Source organism: Armigeres subalbatus, chromosome 3 (assembly GCF_024139115.2).
Source record: "Armigeres subalbatus isolate Guangzhou_Male chromosome 3, GZ_Asu_2, whole genome shotgun sequence".
NCBI lineage: Eukaryota > Metazoa > Arthropoda > Insecta > Diptera > Culicidae > Armigeres > Armigeres subalbatus.
Window position 1 is genome coordinate 216,365,225 of NC_085141.1, and position 26,637 is coordinate 216,391,861.

A 26,637-nucleotide genomic window follows, 5' to 3' on the forward strand; every position below is an offset into this window, starting at 1 on the left:
TATAGTTATCGATATGCCAAAGAAGACCTAAAATAAACAGACCGACGACCGTTCGTTATCCAGACATCAAGCCAGTTAAACGTCTATCTAAGACGAGATAGACAACTGACACAAAAAAAGTCTATCTATCAAGCTCAGAAACTACCTAAAACTAATTAAGTAATATTGCCTTTCCGCGATTGTCCGCCTCTGATATCTATTTGCCGTTGCCCTCTGCTTTTGTATTCCGGACATTTCAATAGTGTAATGTAATCGATATTTATCATTATATACGATCCCCAATAAATACCACGTTAAGTAGTTAGTCGGACCACATCGTAAGGTTGGCTTATCATTTTATACCTAATGAAAGAATTTGCTAGAGACACAATAGACAGCAGGTAGGTCATGGACCTTATTGGAGCAGGTCAGCGAATTCCAAAAGTTCCTCATTCATTGAATATGAAAAAGATTTCGATCGTTTTCGAAATACGAAAATCTGTGGAGCGTCCTTAATCGAAAGGGAGCTTCGAACAAAATCGTCGGATTCATCAAAGCGCAGTACAAAGCTTTTACGTACAGAGCCCTACATAACAAAGCTGTGTATTCTATCTCTGCTACTGTTACTCATCGTAGTCGACAAGCTCATGAGTGAGTGCGATTGATCGTAAACCGAACCGTATGCTACTCTGGCAGCCTATCACTATGGAGCACCTAAATGACTTTGATATTATATTGATGAACGGCGCTCTGTTATGCAAAGTCAGCAAAAGGACCTGGACCTCTACGTCACGATCAACGTCAACAAAACCAAATCGTTGCAAGTCAACACGAACAACCCTTCTAACTTCACGGTAGCCGAGCAAGCAGTGGAGAAGGTCGAAATTTTGGTAGCCAGAACGTCGGACGGCGTACCCAAGATCGACATAAGAGCACATGTCAACGTAAAATATTTGTTGTTTTACGTCAGTGAGACAATCAACCAAGGTTTACGTTTTATAATTAGGGCAAGGAAGCCCCACGACTGGAAAACCGATATCTGCATGCAGAAATTCGAGAACGTAAATGGAAGTGGATCGGCCACACATTACGAAATCGATTCATCGCAGGTCATTTACTCAACCTATCACTGATTCTATAATAATTAGAAACAAATTGGCCCAAATGAGAAGACAGTGAAGGTAAGGGGTCGTTCAAAAATAACGTCCAAGGTGTGAGGGGGGTCCGAGTTTTGTGACAGGGGGAGGGAAGGGGCTCGTCTTATATGACGTCCATCCACAAGAAAAAATCCTTAAAGCATTTTAGGAAAAATTTGCATTTTAAAAACATATTCAATCTTTAAGTAAGGGACATAACTCACTATGTTATTGTAAAAATAGTGTACCGTGCTGTGCCCTTATTCCAATCAGCGCCTAATTCCGTTCACGCAAGACAAATGATAAATAATAAAGAGTTTTTGTCTAAAAACAACAGGAAAATATCCTTGTACTTTTCTATGGTTACGTATGCATGAAATGAAATGAAAACCAGCGTCATTTTAAGCGATTAATAGTGAAAATTTAAACAAAATTTTTTGGTCGTCACTACGAGCGCCATTTTGACTGTTTCATTAACCCACTTGCTAAGAACGTCTGTCATAATATTTAAGCATTTTTAAGTGAAAATTTGCCCTGGATTTCAAACACAGCAGCATAACAAGACAAAACAGGTAACATTTTAGCGTATTACCAAATTGTTGCCTGTATTTTCCCGATAGAAAATGCTGAAAAGTGAAAAAGATCTTGACCGGAATAAGGGTACATCTAAATCTACTCGTTCCTTATTCCGTTCATTGGGTTCGGAGGATGGATTCCGAAAATTCTGTGTTTGAGAATATAATCTATGAGCAAGAAAAGATACATCGTACATGAAGCCATATGAATGGTGAACATTTGAAATTCTATCCCGCAAGCATGCAGACCGAAAGGAATTCCGTTGACGACAGGTTATGGGACTTTTTTCAACTCGTGCCGGGAAAATACAGTTTTTTCAGTTAATGATTTAATGATGATTTATAAAGTGAATCCTGGACAATGTTAAGAAAGGGTTTCCGGAGAATACGGATAGTTTTATACAGCACAATCCATAATTGCGGCGTTCTTATTTAAATGCTTTATCGGGAAATTTCTTGGCGAATTTCTATAAAAAAAACACTGCCCACACTGAGCTGCAAATAAGGTTATGTTTCACCGAAATCCATGAATACTTCGTAGAAGTAGGGTTATCCGGTACTTTAAGGAACCGGAACTTTAAATTAAAGAATATCCAATTTGAACAAAAAAGTGGTACGAACAATTCCAAACAAACAGAGACATTGTTTTGGAAGGTTCAGGTCAGAATTAAAGGCCTAGTATTCAGGCTCTAGTCAAAATTACGATGAGGATAAGGTGTAAAACTCCAATAAGGAATCGTATCTGTCCTTTTCTTTGGTGCCTAATGCAACTGGGCAGCTATCAGAACGTCGGCTCCAGGGGCACGTTCACCTCTGGGCAGCTAGCATCAACGTTCATGTTGAATACATCTCGAATGGTAAGTGAAACACACGAAAAAACAGTCAACTTGGCTATACTAAGGAAATATCATTCATTGTATTTTAAATTTAGAAGGAAATTACATTTTAAGCTTTTTATTTGCAATATTATATTAAATGAAAAGATGGATTTGTGAGAAAAATGATGCCTGGTATTAGCATCTCCAAGAAATCAAATGTTTTTCGGGTGATTGGAATTAGGAACACGAATGAACGGAATTAGGAACAATGCTATTTCAGATGATTGGAATTAGGACCACACAATTGGTCAATTTTGTTTTCACTAGTGGAGCCTAAGTCTATGAATGCATCCCAACATATTTTATTTTCAATTATATATAGCAAATGACACTATGTAGCAAAATTGCAGCTTTAAAATACTAAACGGCTATTTTTTAGAGCTTCAAGACATAGCGCATTGTCTTAGGTGAACGGAATAAGGGCACAGCACGGTACAAACCAAAATAATCGGTAAAATGAAAATGACACATGAACGTACAGGGAGAGGGGGGGGGGTCAGTAATTTGTGACAGTTTGTGACATGAGGGTGGGGGAGGGGGTTGAAAATGCCGAAAAATGATGGACGTAATTTTTGAACGATCCCTAAAGTAAAGGTGATAATTATCGCGTCAGAGCAAGCTAATGAGCTCCAAGCTAATGTGTTAATAGGCTGACGTTTGAATCTTCATTTACAGAAGTAGTTGAATCAATACTAAAGTGTTCATGAACCTCTCGGATTATTCATATGGAATTCTATCGGACGTCTTTACTTATATAATATTCCAATTTTGATGACAATGCAAAAATAACTGAATTCTAGCACTTTTGTAGAAATAATCACCTAAACGTCAAAAATAGGAAAAACGAACATCCCGGGAATGAAACATGTTGAACAAGTCATACTAAACGGCTTCTCGTCTTAAGATACGCATTTTCATGGTCACGAACGTACTCTCGCCTGTGTTAAGAATAACGAGCGTGCTTTTTTGAGGTGTTGAACTTCTTACCATGGCGATTTTGGGAATCAAAATTTCGGTTTATGTAGGAGAATTGTTCCATTCCTGGGCCCCATAGGTACAACACTGTATGTCGGCTCTTCCACGGAGTCACATAGGTGGGCAAGTGTTTCGCGACACACGTGCGTGTGTAGCTCCTGCTACAGGTGAGTACTACCGTCAGCGTTTTTAGTGTGGTGATTTACAGTAAACGACCCTTCATTTGCCTCCCCTTCGTAGCTTAATTGGAGCTAGCGGGTAACAAAATACTTTTCCGGTCCTTCAACACTGCTTTCAACACTTATTTCAACACAGTGATGAACTTAATTTTAAAATTAAAAAAATCACTTAAACAAAGATAAAAAAAAAACACATTTCAACCAGGCTAGCTAAAATCCTGTTCCAGTTTTTTTATATTTCAAATTAAGTTCTATCTGTTTTTATTTTAATTTTTTGTTCGTATTAATGCGTAGCTTTTGTAATTTCAAAACCTTGCTTATATAGGGAAGGCCCCTGATTTAGAACTGCGGGTGGCTTCTTTGGCCCCTTTCGCTTAATTTGTGTGATTCTGATATAGTCCACAATACACGGTTTGAGGCCGCATCTCTCCATCCTCGAATACGCCCCACACTCGCCAAGTCGTTTTGCACCTGGTCTAATTATCGATCTTTTAACCATAATAAGAATCCACTATGGTTGTAGCAACATTTAAGGGAACCATTGTCGAAAGCTTCAGAAACAAAGACTAAGCTCTAAACACAATTCGACGTTCCGGAAATCCAGAATTGTAATATGATCAATCTGTTTAACAGAAGACCTGTCAAACATTGATAATTGAAACGTTATTTGCATTTTGGATCCCAAAGTATTGCTTACCCTTATACACTTCTATTTTGGCATTTTAAATTTATTCAAACAATTTTAGAAATTTGAAAAACCGCGATTTTTGCGGCTGGAAAGCAAATTCGCGAAAAACACAAGAATCGCGAAATCCGAAACTGTAGTAAAAGCCCTGATATTTGATAGTATTTTTTTGTATCTTTATTAGGGAGGCTTTCAGCCCTTGGCTGGCTTACCTCCGGATAGTATTCTTTTTTTAAAATAAAATGTCCAAAGTAGTCCCCGTTACATTTCATTTTTTTTGTAAACAATACCCGCAGCGGATGTTTTCTTGTTACTGATTAATATTTTCCAATTCTGTCACATTTCCTATTTTATCATCTCAAAATTCATCATGGGGGTGATAAAATCGAAATATTACTGTAATTGTTTTTGCGATGCAAATCTCTGTTCCTACAACAGATAGGGTTACTGCTCCTACAATTCATAATATGTACGCATATCAAAAACAATCGATAACAAATAATTGGAGCGCAAATTGTATTGTTTCTTATTTTTGTGATTTTTGCTATCAAAAAGAAGCGACGAAATTGGTGCTGTATTTCATCCTTTTGTGATGAGATCATGCACGCACAGGATCATTAGTAAACGTTCCGTTGTATGTTGATAATAAATTTTAGACACCGTTACCATATTTATCACGTTCGTTAAGCTCAAACTTAGTAAATAACAAATATGTTAAATTTTCTGAGGCACTAGTTTACAATGTATCACGCGTTTCCACAACTTATTCACACCGGAGAATGCCGGCTAGCATACATACATACATTTTTATTCGGGCTGAGCAATAAAGAATTATTTCATCAGTTTCTTGGATGCGACAGATAACACTCAGCTTATTGGTAGGTAATACATTTGAACACACAAAAAACATTACCAAAAGCTCAATTTGAAAATATGGAATATGGTTTTCCGTAATGACATCATTCCGTTACACCACCATAGGGGAATATTGAAAAATACCAATTTTCCATACCCTCAATTACCGTCACTATGTGTAATCTTACCATGGTAAATGCACATCTAAATCTGATGTAGGTTTAATTTCATTGCTGGAGCAATTTGTCGTTGCTCAAGGTCGATGTAGTAATAACACGATGCAGCAACGATAAGCGGAATCCCATTGCGAGATAGTCTATTATTTGCTATGTCACACAAATATCCAACTTCACTATCAACATTTTTCCATATTTTGGCAGACATTTTCAACTGGTAAAAATAGATCGTCTTTTCCCTGGAATTCGGGTGTTGGAAAAATCGAAACACAACTCACCTCTATGATGGCCGGTCGGTTCCGGCTGGAAAATCCCAATCATATGATACGCAGGTAACGTGTTTTCACCAGACACGCTGAATTCTATGTTTCCTATCGCTGGGAGCAAAAGTTCAAGCAGTAAATGCTTGAATTTGCCAAGTATCTACTGGATCGCACTGGATTTGCAGCAGAAAATTCTGCACAATTTTTTCGCACAAGGACAAACACGTCACCGTCTCGTCGACTGGAGATTATTAAACTGCGGCTGCAGTATGTGGAAAAGTTAACGGGCCTCCTAGCTGCGCTCTCTCGCTCTCCCAGGAAAATCTTGAAACTGCATTTTCACCATATGATTCGAATACCCGGATTCTCTCCTTCGTCACAAGACAGGACAAACTTAAAAAGCTCCCTGCTCTTGAATCTGGGCTTCAGATGAATAAAATGCGTTAAGATTGTCAACTCAATTCTGAAATATTGACTGAAAAAGCAAATTCAACGAAAACCGGAGCAATTAACATCATCAATTAGTATGTTTCTAATTAACATCAAAAGTGTGTAAAATTTACATATTTGAACCCCAGCAGTAAAACTATAAACCACCAGGCGATACCCGAATTCCAAAACAATACAAAGCACCGAAACAAGTGATCACTGCGCAGGCCTCGAATTTTTTTATGAGAGCATTAGTTTGGAACCAATTTCGAGGCAGTTCATTCGGAACATGAAACTTTCGCAAAGACAGAGCTTTTATTAGCTGCTGCGATTATTGGAGAAATATAAACCAAACGTGTTGGTTTGGTTTATTTTTAGATTGCTTTGCATCTCGAGTCTGATTGATAAGGCTATATTAAAAATTACGTCACGCTTGTAGGGGGAGTAATGATACCGAGTAGCGCAACTTTTCAGAGAAACCTGACTAATCTACTTTGCGGTGTCGATACGTTTCTGCACCACTAGAACGGGCATTTGATAGAATTAAAAAATAACATTGATAGGCGGATAGTTGGATGCATATAAATGCCAAAAAAGATTGTATGCGATATATGACCGAAAATTCGACACAGGCTTTACTTCCATTTTATTCAAAACTATTGAGTAACTACATTTACCGATTCTGATCGTTGGATAATAATTATATTCATTTTTCGTTTGGCAGAGCATCAAAATCTGGAATGTGACTATGTGACGAATATATATCAAGATGGGACAACAGAAATAGGTTTTGTTTTTCAAATTTCTAGAACAAAGTCGGTCATTTGAAGGCAATATTAAGTTTATTACCAACAAAAAATCAAAATCGAAAAAAAAACGACATGGGACTGTTATGCGCATTGGGACTGCTACACACCGGAGTCGGAGTTGTTTGTTGTCTACACGTTATCATGGAATGGTGTTACGCTCTGCAGCGCGAGATAGACGAATGGTCCCAGATGGAGGGTTCTTTAGGGCTATACGTCGAGCGATCGTTAACGGCAGCATTATGTTGGGAAGATCGGACACAATACTTGAGCTCCTTTCGTATGACAGAATTTGCATGGTTCGCTCGTTTCTAATCAAGATGCGCAATGCCACCCCTGCTTTGAAGAGCTGTGTAGGATGGCTAACGGTACTCTATATGAGGTGATGGCTGGGATTGAAAGCTCATTTCCTGAGAAATTTCCGTCGATGTTAACCAAGATTGTAGAAGAATTGTTCCCTAGACATGATTTTTCGGATTGACCTGATACAAAATATGAATCAACAGACGTAGTACCGCTATGGCTATAGTGACTAACGATGAGCTCATTGTTGCTGCGAGGAAACTTTGATTTAATAAGGCACCTGTTCGGATTGTATTTCAAACTTGGTCCTTTAGAGCGCGATTCTCGCTGATCCAATTATGTTCAGGAGCAATCTGCAACGATGTATGGACGAAAATAATTTGCCAGACTGTTGGAAACGACAGAAAATGGTGCTTTTTTCAAATCCTGGGAATACTCCAAGGTATCTTTCGGCATATAGGTCAATTAATCTAAAACAAATTAGCTGTCTATTAGAGTGGGGCGTCATGGTCATTTTTTCAAATCAATGGTTTTTCGAAGCCATTCTGGGTCCTGAACAACTGTGCAGAATTTGGGACCGATTGGTTGCTTCCTCGCTTTCCGCATCGCGTTTGAAGTTTGTATGAAAATTAGTATGGGAGAACGTATATTTTTGCATTTCTACTACTAGAGGTTTCAGTTCATCGTAAACCAAGTGGCACATTGCGTTAAGTATAACCCAAAGGATGCCGAAAAACTTTGCTGAAGAAGGCAAGTTGCTGGAACGTCCACGAAAAAAGTTATAACGCTTCGAGCATTGAGTGTTCAAACCATATGCAAAAAATCGTTTATTCTGCCAGCACTGCCGTACTACGTAGACCAATAATTTAACTGAGTGTTATTTCGAAATAATTGATCTTATTGGGCTTTAGAGCTAATGGGAGCTATCCGGAATTATTTGACAAAGAAAAAAAATCCGACAAGAAGGAAGATGGGTTTTGCCCTTCGATAAACATAGGTTGTCCGGTAGTGCTGGCAGAAACATTGATTTCTTGCATATGGTTTGGACAATCAATTTTCGAAACGTAATAACATTTTTTCTAGACCTTCCAGCTACGTACCTTCTTCGGCAAAGTCTTTCGACATCTTCCAGACTATATGCTGACGTATTGAGTCACGAGATTGATGATAAATTCAAGCCGCTAAGAGCAAAAATGTAAAAAAGTACGTTTTCCCATACTAATCTCCATGTTAATTTAAAACGCGATGCGGCATGCGAGGTTGCAACCAATCGAGCCCATATTTTGCACAGTTGATTGGCGTCCTAAAACGATTCAGAAAAACCTTGATCTCACTTGATCGGACGAAGTTTGTGTTTTTCCATACAACTGCGCCCCACTCTAGTGTCTACCCGGATAAAAAATACAATAGAGTTGCAATAAAATATCATAAAAATACAATAGATTTTATTGATGAGCATTAAACTCTATTGTTTTTATATCATACCAATTAAAGAGCCATTTTGTTATTCAAATAGACGTACAATAAATTCTATTGCCAGTGAAATTTCGGCAATAGAATTACAATAGATTCAATTGGAATGGCAAAAATTTGTTCGAGAAGAAATCGATTTTTTTATTGTAAAGATACATAACAACCCCTATTTTCTATTGTAAAACTGCCATTTACAATAGAATTTATGGTGGAAAACAATAGGCTTCAATGTAATTTTATTGTGAGCCACAATATAGTTTAATGTAAATACTATTAATTTCAGCGTACTGTCACAATAATTTCTATTGTAATTCTTTTGGGAAATTTTATTAGGGTATTATACTGAGGTGGCAAGTGTATTCCAGTATTCCACGAAACCATCGCTTTCAAGAAAATGCTTGAGACCCTGAAATAATTGCGATTGTGTTAAGAAAATTATTTCGAGCTTTTTAGTGGAATGTCTTCACTTGTCATAAGACAAGTTTGTACAATCCCCTTGAATTCCACCACTTAATTGTATCTTGACAGATACGTATTTCGACCTCAACAGTAAGGCCGTCTTCAGTGTCTCGTACTTTACTACATTGGAATATATTTTGAAAAATTCTCAAGTATTGATCAGAGTGGATGTCGCTAAGTAAGTTGGGTCCATCTTGCATGTGGCATGTCTCACAATATACAACATCATGAACAGTGACATACAACCCTTCCATTTTATCACTGTTCATAAGCTAATAAGAAAATCGAGTTAGTATGCCGGCCAAGTTTCAGTTGAACTTTGGAGCCACGCAGGCGTTAAGAGCAACCTTCGGGATAATAAGTTCCAAGCTTTCGTTTTCATGGATTCCGCATTTGATTTGAGCAAAATATTATTCGACTGCTACTTAAAGTTTTATATTTTTTAATATATGTATGTATTTTCCATTCTACGGCGATGTTCATAACAAATCCCTGGATTGATGATCAAAATGAGCATGGTGACCGTGCATTTCGTAGTTGCTACTCCGTGATCGACCAGAACAATCGCAATTGCACAGGCTGGAAGCATGGGATTTGCTCTCCAACCTCAATATGCACAGTCCGAGAGCTCTAGTATTTTGGATGGTCGATAACGGCGCTGAACAGTGCTTCGAACGTATGGAGCTACGGGACAAAAAACATAACTTACATACATTCTACACGTTCTAACTCAATGGTGTCTTTGGGAAAATGGTTGCAAACTAGTTTTTCTACATATAATATGCTTCGTATAATCGAGATCCATTTGGGAAAATTGTCACTTATGATAAAAACTAATATTTGCGTAATTGACAGATTTTACGATATGCCTCAAAGAATCAGGATCTTTTTATGAAAAATATGAGGTCTGATAACAGTTTCTATTAAAACAATTGACCAATTTCCAATTGATCATCTCATAAGTGACGTAAACGCCAGCTCTAATGTTATATACTATAGAATCAGGATATCTTTAGAAATGATTTGAGGAATTGTTTTTTTAACGATTTAATTGTTTTCTTTTTCAAGTTCGTTTATTTTGTAGGCTCAGGCGTGTATAAAACTTTACGGAGCCATGGTTATTGATACGTACAATCAATATCATCTTATAAAGTTAGTAACAGAGGGGTAGAAGCCAGCGTATTCGCGGTGACTCGAGGTGACTTAGGATTCGGGAATCATGGAATCATCATAATCAAGAAATTTCAGCTCCTCATCCGGTCATTTGGCATCAGGGACGATGTGGCGTGTCGTCGTGTTCGAGGAATGATTCGACTGGGAGCATCTTCCGCATGGCCAGAAAATGAAGGATGTCTGACATGGCCGCGGATTTGACCAGAGGATAGTGTTATTTTTAATGTCGATAATTTTAAATGGAACTAGAGCCACAACAAGCAGGCTCTCAGCCTTTGACAATTTTTGTGTGTAGGTGCTATGTCCTGAGCTTCCATCAAAAGCCCATTTGCATACAAGTTTTGCCGTCCTTGAGCTGTCTACTGAAAGTTGTTGCATAATGCATAGCGAGGTACAATTCATTAGATCTTGCAAATCATCCTCAGCGGACGTTTCAACGCGTAAAGACTAGAAAGCAGATTTGCATGTACCTCGTTTAAAGTACTTCGAAGCAGATTGTACTTTCTCTCGGATAAATCAAAGTCAATGTAAACGCCAGTGCTTGTGCCGCTGTCATAACCTTTTCCTGGTTTGCGCTTGAGCTACTTGATATATTGGTCCTCAGGTTCATTATTATTGATGAGGTCTTCAACACGTTGTTTCTTTGTTTTATTTGAACATTCCTGAAACGGTTTTGAGGTCTTCCCTTCGCGATGTTGAATGAAGACTCGGCAATTCTTTCAATATTTGTATTCGGATTGCGAGGAAGATTTACCAACGAAGACAGATTCTCAAATTTCTCGGATGATCGAAAGCTCTGTGACCATTTTTGACCAATTCTCAAACAAAAGAAGTTGCAAAACTGCTTTAGTTCTTTTTTCAAGTTCCTCTAAGAAATTATCTGGGTTATATAAATCCGACAGAAACGTCAACACATGAGCCTTTCGTTGGGACGCATCAATGGAAAGCTATTGTTGGGTATATATCTATGTTATTGAGCACCTAGAAAATCGTTAACAGCTATTAATAGAGCAAATAAGAGCAGCTGGAATCACTTCCATTCTCTTAAGAATAGGGTAGAATACGGCATTGGCAGGGTGTGACAGTTGTTGGCACCCTCAAGAATATTTGAATTTTCCAGCAAACATACACTATTTATAAACATAATTTTGATCCAATTACACAAATTCAAGTCTAGGCTTTCATTTGAATAAGTTGTTTGTGCAAAAGTAGCAATCTTTGAGGAATTAATCACCGAAACAAATAAGCATCTGCGAAATCCTTGCCATTATTGCATTGCCGAAGAAAGCAGCACACGAATAGCAAACTGTTACTTACTTTTTTGGATTGCCTGTTTCTCCTCTTTATTGTGTATGGCACGACAAATTAAGTATGTAAATCACTTTTTACACTTTATCGACACTTGATTATCACCACAAAGAGCAAATTTATGTAATTTTTGCTCTATGTTTCACTAAATAAAATCAGGACTGTTCGTTTTCTTTGACAGTAGCACACTTCGAAATACAGCGAGAGAATGTGTTTGTGAGCATATCAAACACACGCTAAAAAGATACCACGCACAATTATATGTGATTTGAAAACTACGAACAAAATATCCGGCGTTGGCATTTATTTTAAAATTGTGTTAAAATACAAATGCTTCTATTCAGATTTTTACGTAGACCGTGAATTATATCAAAAGTGATAGCCACACCGCACCACAGTATTTTAACATTATGTGGCTGACAGGACTGACAGGACAAATTCAATCCTTTCCAAGCTCATCAAAAAAATCATAACCATGCCCGTTCCTACATAGCGCATTTCAACCATAATTAATTGCCTACTTTTGGGGAATTATCTATTATTCAACTGTGAAACGTAGTGTATGAATGGGGTGGCTACAGCTGCTGGATAGGACAGTGCTGCCCATTATCTAACATAAGAAGACTCACGAGGTGGACTATATTGTTAATATACTATACTAGCAGAACCGACGAACCTCGTTTAACCTAAAATTGAATAATTCTATATTTTTTACATTTGCAATTTATTTAAAAGGTTAAGTATTCTATATTTGCAAATTAGGATTCCATTTTCTAGATTAAAGCAGAATTTTATACTTTATTTGTATGGAAATCCCCTTTTCTAGAAGAGGGAGGTGTCTAAAACCATCATAAGAACCTTCCCCATTCCCAAAAACCTCTACATACAAATGTTCATGCCGATCGGTTCAGTAGTTTCCTAGTCTATAAAGGCAGACAGATAAAAATTCATTCTTATATATATATATAGATTTGGTTCTACGTAGTTTACGTCGAGCGGTCGTGCCTTGTACACAACCCCCATTATTTTTTTATGAAACAAACATATCATGTAAGGACCTTGTTTATTTGAAACTGGTTGATAGACTTTTGATTACGTGTGTAGACTTTAAGGCATTATTTACATACTTCAAGGATTTCTTAAATAATCATAGACAAAAGCTGTAAATCTCGGCAGCGAACAAAAATTATATAAGTCTTCAAAATCGTCAAAATTATTCAAATAGGTTGAAAACTGTAAAAGCTATGAAAATTTCAATATCTGGGTACTCGGGAACCCACTTTGCCTTTGGGTCAGGGCCGGATTTATGGGGGGGCCGGGGGGGCCGTGGCCCCGGGCCTCCACAAATCTTATGTACCAAAACCAACCTTTTTTGTACATTTTGGGGCCCCCACATACCGTCGGCCCCGGGGCCCCCTTCCGGCTAAATCCGGCCCTGCTTTGGGTTAACTTTGATTTTCAATGTGTTTAAATGCTTTTGCCTATCTGTCATAACATAAAATCTATCTGACATAAAATTAATGTCAAGGCTAAAAATTCATGTTTTGTTTTAAGCCAGTTTTGATAATTAAAAAAATTGTTCCAGATTTGAGTGAAGCGAGATGAGCGTGCAGCCGATTAATATGAATGAATTTTTCTACTGGAGGATGTAAACAACCACTATTTGGCACCAATACATTTCCAGTTTTCTTGTTCCATGTCTAGTTGCTAAAGAAAGCAAATTCATTGCTGATAATAGAAATTGCTATGCCAATAGAAGAAACGATGGCCTGTACTTTAATATTGAATTTACTGAATTTGTGGTGAAAGCTGTTATATTTAGTGAATACCAATCATCAACGGAAGAGCATGCAAATGTATACCAGTTGAGTTGTACCTGTGTTTTAGTGTAATTATTCATTATTTTTATATTTCAATTTGGCGAATGTCTTAGACTGCCAAGAATAGGTATTTTCCCCTACTATAAGTGAGCTCTGATCCGATTTTCAGAGATATGTTTTGATGTACTTCTTTAAAAAGCTGTTTGTAGTTGTAGATTATTTCTTCCTATATAACTTTATGCCTATTGACTTGGAAGCTTTACTCATCACAATGATCGAAATATGTCCAACTGATACACATTAAATTGGATCTTACTTACTTGATTTTACGCTTTCCATATCGATTTTCTCAGTGAAAGGTACCGTTCGAAAACTTAGGCAATGCAAAAGATGCTTTTCACTAACAGGTGATAAATCATCCACTTTCAGCAATGGAAATGTTTACAAACACGAATTGTTTTGATCGTCCCAGTGACCTCACAAAGATACTAATGCGCACACAGCATAATTGAAACATATGTTAATCATGGTCGTATTTAATATCATGGTCTACTTGATTCGACTAAATACGAGAGTCGATTTTTCCATTTTTGTCCAAGGGACAAAGCACTGTGGCTGGCCACGTCCTCACGGTCATCGGGGATGGGAAGGAATTGATGATGCAGTCACTCGCCCACTGCAAGCCGAGACAACAAGTTTTGCACTCGCCACGAGTTCCTGCGGAATTTTATTGGAATCTGGGCGTTTAGGTTTTACGGCAGAGGTTCGTCTTGGTTAACGGGTTGCCAATGCGATAGTAATGAAAGGGTGGTGTGTATATTCTAATTGGATGCCGAAACGAGCTTTAAGGCTCATTTCACATTTCTAACAGTTACCTGCTAGAACTAATCAAGTTGTAGGTATGAAGATGGAAACGGTCTGAAAGCCCATTTCCAGTTCTAGAGATTGCTAGAACATGAGGATTATAAGAAAAGATACAAAGTAGGAGGAATGGAACGGGCCTGGGATTGAACCCACGACCTCCTGCGTATGAGGCAGAAGCGGTAGTCATATGACCACCAAGCCCGTCTTAAATCCCTGGATTGATGATCAAAATAGTTGATAGCCAAATCTTACAATCCATAATTAATCACTGATTGTCGTTTTGTCCAATATGTAGAATACAAGCAAAACTCTAACAAGTTTTTGATCATCGTGCAAGACCTCATAATAATTAATTTATGGTATTTGTCGATACACCACAATACTACTTGAAGTAGGAGGAAACAAAGCAACACAGAATAGAATCAATAGGTTTCGAATTTTTTTTCCATTTTGATTAAAGAAGGAATTGTATCACACAGTATTGCGGCTAGACAGTAGGTACGTGGCCCGAAATGCACTTTTTCTATGTTCTGTTTTTGAACACGTTTCACACACGACCAAAGCATTCGCAGTCATGTAAACACACCCGAGTGCATTTTTATATCTCGTCTATTCTATAATTAAAGCTAGTCGCTGTTGCTGAGCTGGCTTTACGAGCCGGTGAGTGGAGAAGGTGTCGACGTTTTGCTATTAATAATTTCTCAAAAGAAAAATAATAATTGTGGCTAAACATGTGTTTTACAAATATGTTCATCTATATATATAAAAACCAATCTATGTATGTATGTTCGCTAACTACTTCTGAACCACTTGGCCGATTTCAACCAAATTTGGTACAGACATTCTCTATCCTCAGAGGAAGTTAACAAAGGGGTGGGATGGTCATGTAGAAAAGGGGAGGGGTGGTGGGAGGGTTTTGTTCAGAAAACGAACAATTCTGTGTAACTTTCAACTCCCAGGACCGATTTCAACCAAATTTTGTACACATATTCACTACGAGGAGGTAATCATATGGGAGGGATTTGGGAAAGGGGAGGGTCTGGAGGGAGGGTTTTGTTTAGAAAACGGGCAATTCAAAGTAAATCATGAACCCCTGTACCGATTTCAACCAAATTTGGTACACACATTCTACATCATAAGGAAAAGATAACAAAGGGGATGGGATGGTCATTGGAAAAAAGGGGAGGGTATAGGGGGAGGTGTTGTCTTTGGAAAACGAGCAACTCAGTGTAACTCCCAACCCCCAGGACCGATTTCAATCAAATTTTGTACACATATTCACTACTAGCTGTATGTACCCGGCCTTGCTCGGAGTTGCCAGTTTAATTCGCAGTTTTTTTCACAATCGGAAAATGAGTAAACCAATTGGTCAAAAGGATAATTGTGTTTTCTTATTGATACTTCATCATTTGATTAAAAGAAGGCAGATTACATTTGAAAACATTGACAGATTTTGAAAAAGGGATCAAACCCAAAATCGCCTTATTCCGGGCAAACGTTTATTTCTAAATAAGGAGAAACATACACCGATGCCTTATTCTGGAAAAACGTCTATGTTTAAAGAAATGATCACATTTACCATCTAGAAGAAAACACTTTAATCATTGCTTTTCACTGGGCAAACCATGATTTCGATGAAGTGTTGAGTTGATCGATAACTAAACAATACAACTCCCCCACACCCTCCCCTTTTCCATCCTTAATCCACTATCGTCGTCTCCTTAATATGAAGAATGTGTGCTCTAAATTTGACTGAAATTGGCTAAAGGGAGATCAGAAGTTACACTGAGGTGAATGAGAGCTGTACAATGCCAGTCCTTCCACAACATTCCCGTTTTCAAAATATCAACCCTATCATCTTCGCCTTCTTAAGAAAAATTATGTTTGTTACAAATTTGGTTAAAATCGGGCAAGGGGTACAGAAAATATGCTGGAACATTGGATCATTGCATACCTTGCTTTTATTTATTAATCTTTAATCATAATCATATGATTTCCATACCTTTTAAAATTTGGAATAAAGGTTACTCGATTATGGATCACTATGCAAATCATTCAATTTGATCAATCATGTCAACATTTAATCACGATCGGTAATCCTTAATCATACTCCAACGGTTTTTTTTTTTCATTATTCATAATCGTCAATTATTGTCAAAAATGAATTTAATCGTTAATAATTATCAGTCATCATCATTGTCAAAAATTAATAATTCATTAATCATAATCTTCAATCATAGAGTTGAATGATTTAATCATTCAATCTGGTTGGAATTGGTCTTGGGGGTTGGGAGTTACACTGAATTGCTCGTTTTCTAAAGACAACCCCTTCCCCTCCCTCTTTTCTCAACGACCATTTCACCCCCTTTGTTATCTTCTCCTAGGGATAGAGAATGTGTGTACCAAATTTGGTTGAAATCGGTTCAGAGGTTCAGAACACTAAAAATTACACTAAATTGCCCGTTTTCTGAACAATACTCCTCCCTCCAGACCCCTCCCCCCTTGTCCAAATTACCCTCCCGTACGATCGGCTCCTCATAGTGAATATGTGTACAAAATTTTATTGAAATCGGTCCTGGGGGTTGGGAGTTGCACTGAGTTGCTCGTTTTCCAAAGACCACACCTCCCCATATACCCTCCCCTATTTCCCAATGACCATTCCACCCCCTTTGTTATCTTTTCTTTATGATGTAGAATGTGTGTACCAAATTTGGTTGAAATCGGTACAGGGGTTCATAATTTACTTTGAATTGCCCGTTTTCTAAACAAAACCCCTCCCTCCAGACCCCTCCCCCTTTTTTCAAATCCCCTCCCATATGATTGCCTCCTCGTAGTGAATATGTGTACAAAATTTGGTTGAAATCGGTCCTGGGAGTTGAAAGTTACACAGAATTGTTCGTTTTCTGAACAAAACCGCTCCCACAACCCCTCCCCCTTTTCTACATGACCATCCCACCCCTTTGTTAACTTCCCCTGATGATAGAGAATGTCTGTACCAAATTTGGTTGAAATCGGCCAAGTGGTTCAGAAGTAGTTAGCGAACATACATACATAGATTGGTTTTTATATATATAGATGAGGAGCCGATCGTACGGGTGGGTAATTTGGACAAGGGAGGGGGAGGTGTCTGGAAGGAAGGGGTATTGTTCAGAAAACGGGCAATTTAGTGTAACTTCTGAACCCCTGAACCGTTTTCAACCAAATTTGGTACACACATTCTCTATCCCAAGGAGAAGATAACAAAGGGGTGAAATGGCCGTTGAGAAAAGAGGAAGGGTAAAGGGAAAGCGGTTGTCTTTAGAAAACGGGCAATTCAGTGTAACTCCTGACCCCAGGACCAATTCTAAGCAGATTAAATGATTAAATCATTCAACTCTATGATTAAAGATTATGATTAATGAATTATAATTTATTGAAAATGATGACTGATAATGATTAATGATTAAATTCATTTTTGACAATAATTAACGATTATGAATAATGAAAAAAACCGTTGGATTATGATTAACGATTACCGATCGTGATTAAATGTTGACACACTATGTGTATGGTTAATGATTAACGATCGATATGATTAATGATTGATGATTATGAATGATCAAATTGCATAGTGATCCATAATCGAGTAACCTTTATTCCAAATTTTAAAAGGTATGATAATTATATGATAATGATTCAAGATTAATAAATAAAAGCAAGGTATGCAATGATCCAATGTTCCAGCATAACTTCTGTACCCTTGCCCGATTTCAACCAAATTTGGAACAAACATTCTTTTCTTAAGAAGGCGAAGATGACAGGGATCGATCAACTCAACACTTCATCGAAATCATGGTTTGCCCAGAGAAAAGCAATGATTAAAGTGTTTCCTTCTGGACGGTAAATGTGATCATTTCTTTAAAAATAGACGTTTTTCCGGAATAAGGCATCGGTGTATGTTTTTCCTTCTTTAGAAATAGACGTTTGCCCGGAATAAAGCGATTTTGGGTTTGATCCCATTTTCAAAATCAGTCAATGTTTTCAAATGTAATCTACCTTCTTTTAATCAAATGATGAAATATCAATAAGAAAACACAATTATCCTTTTGACCTATTCCAATTCCGATGGTGAAAAAAACTGCGAATTAAACTGGCAACTCCGAGCAAGGCCGGGTACATACAGCTAGTTACAAAATATGTTCCACTTACCTTGTATTCTTTCTAAAGTCATATAAAACGCTAGCGCCACTCGAGGCGATCCTTTCCTCCAATCAATTCACAAGAAACTGACAACAAATTATTACAATCCTACGAGTTTGAAGATAAAACTTCGACCGCGTCTCACTTTTTATCTTCTGGTTGTTTGCTCTCACTGAATGTACAAACTGGAGAAAAACAAACCGATTTAGTTGTAATTCTGGAAAAAAAGTAAACCAACGAAAAAGCCAATTAATGTATGCTAATTATGCTGATATCAATATGGAAAATGATTGCATGTGGATATGCAGATTTGAACACAGACAAACAAATATAAAACTAAGAAATTTAAAACAATTTCATTGAATTGCATTGCTTGAGAATTAAAAAAAAGTTAAAAATGTCTCGCTTCTTTGGTGTTTAATAGGCTACTGACACTCCTATACTAAAACCAGCTGCATTTTAAACTCTGTCTTAATTACCGAATTAAGCACAGGGCTAACATAAAAAGTGACAGGTCAATAATAACGAGTTATTTTTGATACACATTAAATTGTGTTTTGCGAATATCCCATTGGAAATTCGAATAATTTCCATTAGCTGATAGTTTTGAATATTCGAATTGTCCTTTATTTTCATGATTTTTTTTATAGATTTAAGTTCATCACGTTTCAAATATTATTTTTATTTTTCAAACGTTAGCTTGTAGGTTTCATCTAAAACTTCTTGTCAAAGAGGAAGAAAAAATTGGAGACAGAGTTATTAAAACTGCACGACAAGACTTGGTGTTAAATGTTTCACACAGCGATCTTCCATGTGCAATTAGCGATGAAATAATATATAGGGGAAATGTACCCATTTACATCTCACGTGATATATATTCATCTTATCGTTAAAGAATGAAACACAGCACAAATTTCGCTACATCTTTTTGCCAACATGCGTGATCATTGCTCATGAAAAAACCATTGTTTTTAATGGTATGAACATAAGCGCAATGAAATGAAGTTCAGGAGCAATTACCCTACTAAATCAAGTTCTATTTGATAATAAGGCGAATATCGAAAGAGTGAGTTCTCTTTGACGACTTCCCCAAGGAAGGAACTTGTTTTGAAAAGCGCTGGAAAACTCAAAAAAATATCATTCAAATGTAGCTGACTTATACAGGAGAGTGTTACTTTTCATAGCATGTCGATAAACGACATGTTTGAAAATTGGTGCAATGCTCTATTGAAAATGTATTGATTTTCATGTGTTTTCCCGACTATACGCGACAATATGGGCCACCATGTGGGTTTTTACCTTTCTCGTATACAAACGCAAATGCATTTAGAAGCGGGCTTGGTAGTCATATGGCTACTGCTTCTGCCTCACACGCAGGAAGTCGTGGGTTCAATCCCGGGTCCGTTTCATTCTCCTACTTTTCTATCTTTCTCTATATTTCTCATGTTCTAGGAATCGCTAGAACTGGAAATAGACTTCCATACCGTTTCCATCTCAATTCCTATACCTTCAACTTGAATATTCTAACAGTAATCTGCTAGAATTGGAAATGAACAATAAAGCGCGTTTTCAAACATCCAATTAGAAATTCCATCAGTTGCTTTCTCCTATCTATCACATTGGCAGCTCGTTAACCAAGACGGATCTCTGCCTCTCGAACCTAACCCAAAAATTCCAACAAATTCCGCTTGAACTCGTAGCAAGTGCAGAGGTATATTCGGCTTGCAGTGGGCGAGTGATGTATCATCATTTCCTCCCCCTTCCCTACATTGACTTGCATTCTGACGTGGCAGGCACCAGTATATGACCTAACAAATGAGATCACCAGTACTTGTACATTGAAGATCTGATCTGGTCATAATGGAGTAGCAACTACGAGCAGTTAATCAAGTTCAAGCTCAAGCTACGAACGAGAATGCATTTAGTTTTGGATTACGGGAGGCTTGTCCTCAACATTCAATTCCACTTGGGCATATGTTGGGGTTCGTAGTCGTGCAGTTAGCGACGTCAATAGTCTAGACGTGTGTGCTGTGGAGTGTATGTTCGACTCCCGCCCCGGTAAGGAGAAAACTTTTCGTAAAGCGAAAGTACATTTTGATTAATGAAAAGTTGTCGTGATGATGCCGATTCGTATATTCGGAAAAAGATGTTAAGAATTTCAGGGAGACAGATAAAGGGGGTAACACGTGTCAAGCGAGTGACTTTGCTACGTACATGGGACATCGCGGTCAAAGATCGTTGGACCCAGTTAAGTTGGATCAATACGAAACATTGTTAAATCGATTTCCCCTTTACAGGTGTTTCCTAAACATTGTTGTTTGAAGAAAATCTTGCATAGGTTTGGGTTTGCAGTTTGCACAGTCCCAGAACAGAGTGTGAGTTAGCGACAGGAGCCGATAGAGCGTCTCGGCTTACTTAAATGAAAGGTGAAGCTACGGCATCATCCAAAATTTCGAGTTTTTTAATTGCTTTGTGCGAGCCACTCGCCCCTGCTTCTAAATTTACAAAACACAGGTTCAACTATCACGTAAGTCTACTGAACTTCACTTCTTGGCAGCGACGATCATGTGAATTAAATCAGACAGGAGAATTTATTACACAAATTATCATATCGGTACTGCCTTATGATTTGGGTGTGACTTATTTTGCAAACCAACATTGTTTTTTTATTCCGTAAAATGCAAGCGTTTTCGGTTACATACTGTGTTTTTTTTTCTCACAAAATGCTTGCTTTAGTGGAATTTTGCCTTTCAATGTTTGTTTACAATATCATGCACGCCTAAATTGTAAAGCAGTTCCACTTCATCATTGCAAAAAATAATGTAAGCAACTCGTTGCGATACTTCATTTATCCGTGCTACTCGCGCAGGAAAAAATATTATATTTTTTGCAATTTTGTTGTATAAATAGGAACTTTCTGGGTTACTCGATGCTTCTTTCAAAAACTGCAATTTAAAATAATTGCCCTCATTTCAGCACACAACCATGAATGGTTCAAATATTGGAAAATATTACGTTTATTAATTTGCAACTCTTTTGATTCGGTCACATTAATTAAAACGTGTTCATGGTAACCCTGACTACCATACTGATAAGAATCAATAAATTCAGATACACCCTAACAGGAAACTGTAAAAAATATGGCGAACGAACTCCTGCCTGGGTTTCTACATAAATTAAATAATGTAGAATCCATGGTATTTTTATCATGTTTCAAACATTGCTGTTAACATTAATCGTAAAACACTATGATTAACAATGATTCTGCTGTTCTTGTGATTTACTGCAAATCAACAAAACTTACGCAAGCGGTCGTCGAAATGACGAAAATGAGAAAGGAAAAGAAACCACGTCGACATGGCCAGGAAAATAAAATCTTCGAGCAACCCATCCTCACATCATAAAATCTCCATTTTCACAAACTAAACGAAAGAAACTCAAAGATACTCACGCTTAAGCAACACAAATTTGGATGAAAACTGAACAGAAACTTGGATTAGAATTCGCACTTACGATTTCCTTCTACGACGTGAAAAAGTAAAAAGCAACGATGGTGTCTTCACGATTTTCCTTCGCGCAACAGCACACAACCACTGACACTGACTGCCGTGGCTCGTTTCGTACATACGGTTTCGGCTGTAGGCGTGTGTCATATTCGTGTTTCTCGCATGTGCACAATCCACAACCACAGACGCAATCTTTTACTTTAAACTGTCATCATCAGTCGACGCGCGGTCATCATCTGCAAGATGTCATCATTTGTATCGACAAAAAGAGCTGTGCCGTTATTAATTTAAATCTCGAGAGTCGAGACACTCAAGACAGTGATCGTTCGTTAATTGGGTCCTTTCTAAAGCCGAAGACGGCTAATAACTGTTATTAGCCGTCTTCGCTAGAGCCCAACCTCTTTTATGTTAATTTTTTCTGCCGAAGCTTTCGTTTACCAGATTTAATAGATCACAAAATCGTATCGGATATTCCGCAATACAACAACGTGTGAATTGATATGAAACGATTTCCGTTTGGCCGGAGATGAGCCAGCCTCGGGCTGAAAGTCTCCTTAATAAAGACACACAAAAAAGATTTCCGTTTCCTACGAACAAAATATCACAAGTCCACCCCTCCATGATGCCGCAGATGCTTTCCTTGTGTGGTCGGGTTGGGATCTGACGACCAAACTGGCACAACCTCACACAACTCTACTTCATTGAGCGCCGTTGCTGATGAAGCAAGTGTGTAGGAGCCGGACAATACTAAATACTCATCCTACTTGGTTGGCATGTGTACAAAAATACATATGAGAGAGTTAGTTCTGAAAATGTATTGCGAGAGATCGGCTGGTACCTGGTGCTGGGAATTTGGTTTCATCAGTACCCGCTAAGCTACGGTGGACGACGGAGGTCCTTCGTAGCTTAGTAGAGAAAGCACCTGTCATGCGAACTGGGGTCGTGGGATCAAAGCCCACCGAAAGGGCGGTTACCCTCCAATATTTTTTCCGAACTAAATCTATCACATGTTGTACATATGCATAATCAAGTTTCAGACATAGGTCTCAGTCTGTTAAACAGGATACGCGACAGGATTTTGTATGCCGAGTTCAGAAGGGTGATCCCTCTATAATTGGCAAACTCTAGTCTGTGTCCTTTCTTATAGATCTTATATATGAAGCCATCCAACCAGCCGGCGGGCAGTTCTTCATCCTCCCATATTTTCTGGATAATATGGTGGATTGATTGATGCAGCTGCTCACTTCCGTGTTTGAGAAGCTCGACCGGGATCTTCACCGTTCAACAAATCTTCGAAGTGCTCCTTCCACCTGGCTTCCACCAGTCTTGTCTGCCAGCAAATTCCCCTCTCGGTCATTGCACATGGCGGACACTGGCGCAGTCTTATGCCGCGCGCCATTGACAGTTGCGTAACCTCCGCCTGTCGTTTCTATCCATGTTCTTCTGCGCTTTAGCTATCACACTCTCTTCGTGTTGCCTTTCTATTTTCTGCGATGGATTCGTTTCTCTTCTGCCCTTGCTACACTGTACCGCTCTCTGTTGGAACGGGTACGAGCCACTAGCATTCGACTCCTAGCAACATTTTTCTCGTCCGTCACTCGCTGGCACTCCTCATTAAACCAACCATTTCGTTGGCGTCGCTGTGCAGTACCTATAACACTTCTTGTAGTCACAGCTTCGTGCATATTTTCCCACATTCTGTTGACGTCGCCAGATCCGGTGGCATCTCCTATCCGCTCACCCAGCTTCTGGTGGTACTGTTCAGCAACTCCTTCAACTGACATGCGTTGGATATTGAAACGCATCGTTCTGTTGTTTCGTGAATTCGTGACGCTGGAAATTTGCGGCCGAATTTTTGCAACTACAAGATAGTAATCCGAGTCGATGTACGGACCTCTGAAGGACCTTACATCTATAACATCTGAGAAATGTCGTCCGTCGACCAGCACATGGTCTATCTGTGAGCAAGTGTCTTCACCATTATCGTTGGTAGCGGAATGAAGGCTTTCCGTACCAATGACAGGGGTAAAGAAACTGTGTGTTGGGCACTCTCCGTAGGCCTTATCAAGGCTCTCATAGAACTCATCCCTCACGTCATCAGGTTTATCGCTCGTTGGGGCACAGATGCTGACTATAGTTGAAGAATTTGCCCTTCATTCTCAACACGCACATCACGACTTTCCAATCGTTGTCCTTTATTCGTTGCCGGGTCTGTTGTCGTTGAATCAATCCGTTTGCTCTGCTTTTGCCTTTCTTGTTAACTGTAGAATCATCGATAGGCTACCTTACCAGAGTTGCGCTACCTACATCGCGTTGAAGGGCTGCCTTCTCGATGACACGATGCAACATGGTGTGCACAGTTTAGTTTAGAGTCCCTCGCTGGCACTCGGACGATGATCAGCCGCCCCTCACATGGGGAACAGACGCTGTTGTGACCCGCTCCTAACATGGAGAACAGACGCTCAATCAGATTTGCACTTCCGGAGAGGAGCAAATCCCCCCTCTCCGTGTGTATCTCGTAAATAAAGATAATTCAATTGAATTCCCCCCTCCCTGTCAGCATACGACCATAGTTTCCACCGGAGTTGGTTATCTGATCTTCCCTAAAGTTGCTCGTATCCCGGCCAGCGCCACGAGGAGGTAGGGATAGGAGTTGCTGGGTAAGATGCTAAGGTCCGCAAAATGGGGTCTACTTTATTCCTTCAGGTACGCGAAGTACCAATGGTACACTTTACCCAGCATTTGCCGTGCCTGTAACTAATAAACTTGTTCTATTTCTTCTCATACCGTGATTCCCCAAGCAACCAAAAGTTCAGATTTAACTTAAATTTATCCCTAACCGAACCAATTGATTCACTTTTGGTTCACATTGAGTTCCAAACATCTTAACGGAACTTCAAAGTTCCAACTGTTACATCTTGTAAATAATATGTATAATTCACGCCAAAGGTGGTATCCGGAGGAAGATGGCAAGACATTTTATAGAGGATAATACAAACACGTCTGGTTAGGTTTACATGCAAATAACAACAACTTTATTCAACATCATACTTCGCATAGTGCAACAGATTCTCAGTAGCTCAGATCTCTAAATTATGATTAGAGTATATCTCTCGTAATGGAACTGCCAGCAGGGGTTCCCCATCTGGTCACTACAACACCTCCTTCCTCAAGAAGATACTTATGTATCCAATTCACTTCTCAGTGACAACTTACTTATATTTTCGTCCTTTTGTACACATTGTTCTGACTGAAAAACGCTTTCAGTAATTCACTTTTTTCTTACAAGTTTCTTTCCATACAGTCAAGGTTAAATAAAGTCAAACAGCTTCTGAACAGCTACATCAAAAATAAAATTAAAATTAACATAAAGTGTCGTTCTACGTATGAATACCTAGCTTTGAATTAATCATCTGTGCTTATATGTTATTATTGAATTCCAATATACATTTTACCTTCCTATCAGCCTAAAATGCTATATGTTGTATTTGCTATGTGATGCTGATATACGCGTCAAGATTAAAACATGTTTTACATGATGTACTATTACCATATGTAATGTCTTAAGTGTTCTCAATACGATCTATATATTATCCGGATACAATTGTGTTCTAATAGAATAAAAAAACTATGCTATTTCCACGGCAAACTGAAACAAAACACAAGCAAACAATGCCTCAAAACAACAGGTAACATTATACACTCACTGATGAAAAAACAATGTCACCCAAAGATTTAAACATGATGTGGGGTCGCTGAATGATCCAAAATTACAGTAAGTGTCGGATGATAAACAGACCTACTATACCGACATTGTTTGAGCTGCCGCCTGTAGATAAGCATTCCACATTTGTGATAAACAATGTTCCTGATAGTATTTAAATAGATTCATGCTTCCACAAATGCAATTAAAAATTGTGCTAATTTTCTACCGCCAAAACACAAATCGAACAACAGTACACCATCACACATAAAAAAGGAATAACAATTCACGCTTCAATCCCTGCTTCAATCGCAGTAAACAATAATTGTACAGCGCAACTGTGATGGCGATTTATTTATTGAAGAAATGTTACGAATAAAAATGTGCGAAGAAAAAGTACAATACACTGTACACAAAAGCGGATCAAGGCACTGAGGAAAAATCCGCGTTCTTCGCAATAATAAAGTCTATTGAAAAGCTAACAAAAATCTTAACAAAAATGAAAAATAAAATATTGCGGTGCACATAAAAAACACGCGAATCAGCATCCTGATTCACCAAAAGCACTTCACTTCTAACATAGCACCAAAAAGATTCTTCACGCCAAATGGTGTAACACGAGGTCGTGAAAAACAAATTCTAAAATGAAACACTATTTATCCTCGTCGCCACTGTTACATCTTGTAAATAATATGTATAATTCACGCCAAAGGTGGTATCCGGAGGAAGATGGCAAGACATTTTATAGAGGATAATACAAACACGTCTGGTTAGGTTTACATGCAAATAACAACAACTTTATTCAACATCATACTTCGCATAGTGCAACAGATTCTCAGTAGCTCAGATCTCTAAATTATGATTAGAGTATATCTCTCGTAATGGAACTGCCAGCAGGGGTTCCCCATCTGGT

General features: G+C 38.3%; 1 protein-coding gene across 6 annotated transcripts in view; it reads right to left on the minus strand.

Moving 5' to 3' along the window:
* LOC134219700 (eukaryotic translation initiation factor 5) overlaps nucleotides 1-22,171 on the minus strand; it is a 41,954-nt gene extending 19,783 nt beyond the window's left edge. For 2 of the 6 annotated variants that reach the window (XM_062698535.1, XM_062698532.1), the window contains exons 1-2: nucleotides 21,967-22,124; nucleotides 18,525-18,732 (exon numbers count right to left, since the gene is read on the minus strand). The gene's annotated coding sequence lies outside the window, so the exon portion shown is untranslated. Of the gene's footprint in view, nucleotides 1-5,716; nucleotides 5,938-18,524; nucleotides 18,733-21,966 lie in introns of those variants that run through there. The other 4 variants (XM_062698533.1, XM_062698534.1, XM_062698536.1 and 1 more) reach the window with 4 other exon arrangements.
* Nucleotides 22,172-26,637: the final 4,466 nt, after the last annotated feature.